We start from the raw sequence: 2514 nt of genomic DNA, 5'->3' as shown, positions 1-2514 counted from the left end.
AGAGCGAATCAAGAAAAAAAACACACAAAAAAAACTTCTGGATGAAAGGGATTGTGTAGATGTGGAAAGTCAGCGCAAGACAGTCGCTTTGCTGAGGTCTGCTAAGCGATTTCTGGGTCCTACTTGCTCTGCAAGTTGCAGCGTCCTGTCTCCATAGCAACCCCGGGCAGGGTTTCCCTGGGAGAATCAATGGCGCACATCTGTTGCCAGGATTCTAGGGAGTAGACCAGGAAAAGGAAAATCCTAGATTTGTGATTTGGCGAAGCCTCTGCTCCTCTTCCTAGCTCAGCCAATCCGACCTGCAGCCGACCAGTCGTGGTTGGAAACCCGAGAAAGGGTAGGGCCCCTGAGCACAAAGGAGGGGAGCCAGCACCCAGCGCCTAGGATTTCCAAGTCTGATAGGTTGATTCCAGGAGGGAGGTGAGGGGCGAGTTGTGCCTTAGTAGAGGGACTGCATTTACAGAGCTTTAGGGAGTGTGTGTGTGTGTGTGAGTGTGTGTGTGTGTGTGTGTGTGTGTGTGTGTGTGTGTGTGTGTGAGAGAGAGAGAGAGAGAGAGAGAGAGAGAGAGAGAGAGAGAGAATCTTGAGGGGCAGGTGACCATGAGACTCCAGTGTGCAGATCAGGAGAGCCCAGGACTAACACTTAGAAGACAAAGGTGTCTCATTGAGCGAATCAAACAACCAAAACTCGGGACATTTTTGGAGAATAAGCAAGGAAATCCTACTTTTGCTCTTTCCCCTCATATGGAATCTGCCAGATGAATAGGCAGAGTATTACCTTCAAGGAGAAGGCAATGCAGAAGGTTACACTATGTGAATAAGAGAGTTCATGGGTTACCTGTTTTGTAATAATTGAAGTCCAAATTAACCTTAAACATACTTTTATAGTATAATCCTTGTTGAGAATATAAATGTGAATTCATAGTTTTGCAATATTTAAGGTCATGAGTATGGCTGTTAACTCATGTTATACAGTCTCCAACATGAAGAAGGTACATAGGATTGGACCATATCTGGCCTTGACTATAAACTGTAAATTAATTAAATACTTTAATGTTAATTTGTACTGTATCTCTTTTAAAAAAATAAACCAATTAACAGTTGGTATTTGACACTACATTGATATGATTTCCAATTAGCAGCACGTTGGTCATAAATTCTAACTTCATGGAAGAATACAATATTTATCTCCCCTCACACCCAACTGGGTGGGAGAAGCACAGAACCCTTCAATAATTCATAAAAGCTGGGGACCTTTATTCTTCCCCAAAATACACATGGGTGCATACAGGCAAGATGTTGCAAATACTGTCTGCTGGTTCAGGGATTCCTTGAAGTCAGATTGCCCGGATTAGAACTCTTGAAATTCATGCAAAAACAAAATAAAAGATAAACTAGAATTACAATGTATTGGATGAATATAGCTTATAGACAAATTAAATGATGACAGTAATGTAATAAGAGACAAAAGAGGGGAATTGAGAATACTCTTAAAATCCCTATACTAGCCCTGCCAGTGTGGCTCAGTGGTTGAGCATCGACCTATGAACCAGGAGGTCATGGTTCAATTCCCAGTCAGGGCACATGCCTGGATTCTAGGATCAGTCTCCGGTAGGGGCATGCAAGAGGCAGCCAACAGATGATTCTCTCTCATCACTGATGTTTCTCTCTCCCACTCCCTTCCTCATGGTAACATTTTGCATAACTACAATACATGATCCCTATCAGGAAATTGACATTCATGGTTCCCAGAGCTTATTCAGAGTTCACCAGTTTTACAAGCACTCGTGTATGTGTGTGTCTGTGTGTATAGTTCAATGCAATTTTATCACATGTATAGTAATCACCACCACAATTCTGGCAACTAGTAATCTGTTCTCCATCTCTTCAATTTTATTTCAAGAATCTACACTAATAAAAGACAAACATGCAAATTGACCATACCTTCACTATGCCTTAAGCCACTCCCATCAGCCAATCAGAGCGATATATGCAAATTAACCCAACCAAGATGGCGGTTGGCAGACACGGAGCTGGAGCAAGCAGGAGGTTTGGTTGCCCCAATGATGCAGGAAGCCAAGCTTCCCACCTGCCGCAGCTAGGCTCTGAGCTCCACTCAAAGCAACAAAGTTTCAATTATAGAAGGTAAATAAACCCCAGATACCTGCTTTCAGCCAGCTGTGGCCTCTGAGCTGGAGCAAGCAGGAGTGGGTTGCCCCTGGTGATGGAGGAAGCCAAGCGTCCCTCCCACCTGCCTGGCCAGCTCTGAGCTCCTCTCAAGGCTACAAAGTTTCAATTATAGAAGGTAAATAAATCCAAGAATAAAAAAAAAAGAAAAGAAAAAATAAAGGCTGGGAGCTTCCATCGCCAGAGGGCTTGGCCAACCTGATAATGGCCCTCAGTCCCTCACCCAGACTGGACAGGCACCCCAGTGGGGACCCCCCCCACCCTAAAGGGGGTGTGGCCAGCCTGAAAACAGCCATTAGCCCCTCACCCAGGCTGGCCAAACCTCCA

The sequence above is a fragment of the Myotis daubentonii genome, chromosome 6 (assembly GCF_963259705.1).
Source record: "Myotis daubentonii chromosome 6, mMyoDau2.1, whole genome shotgun sequence".
Classification (NCBI taxonomy): Eukaryota; Metazoa; Chordata; class Mammalia; order Chiroptera; family Vespertilionidae; genus Myotis; species Myotis daubentonii.
Note: the sequence above shows the minus strand (reverse complement) of the source record.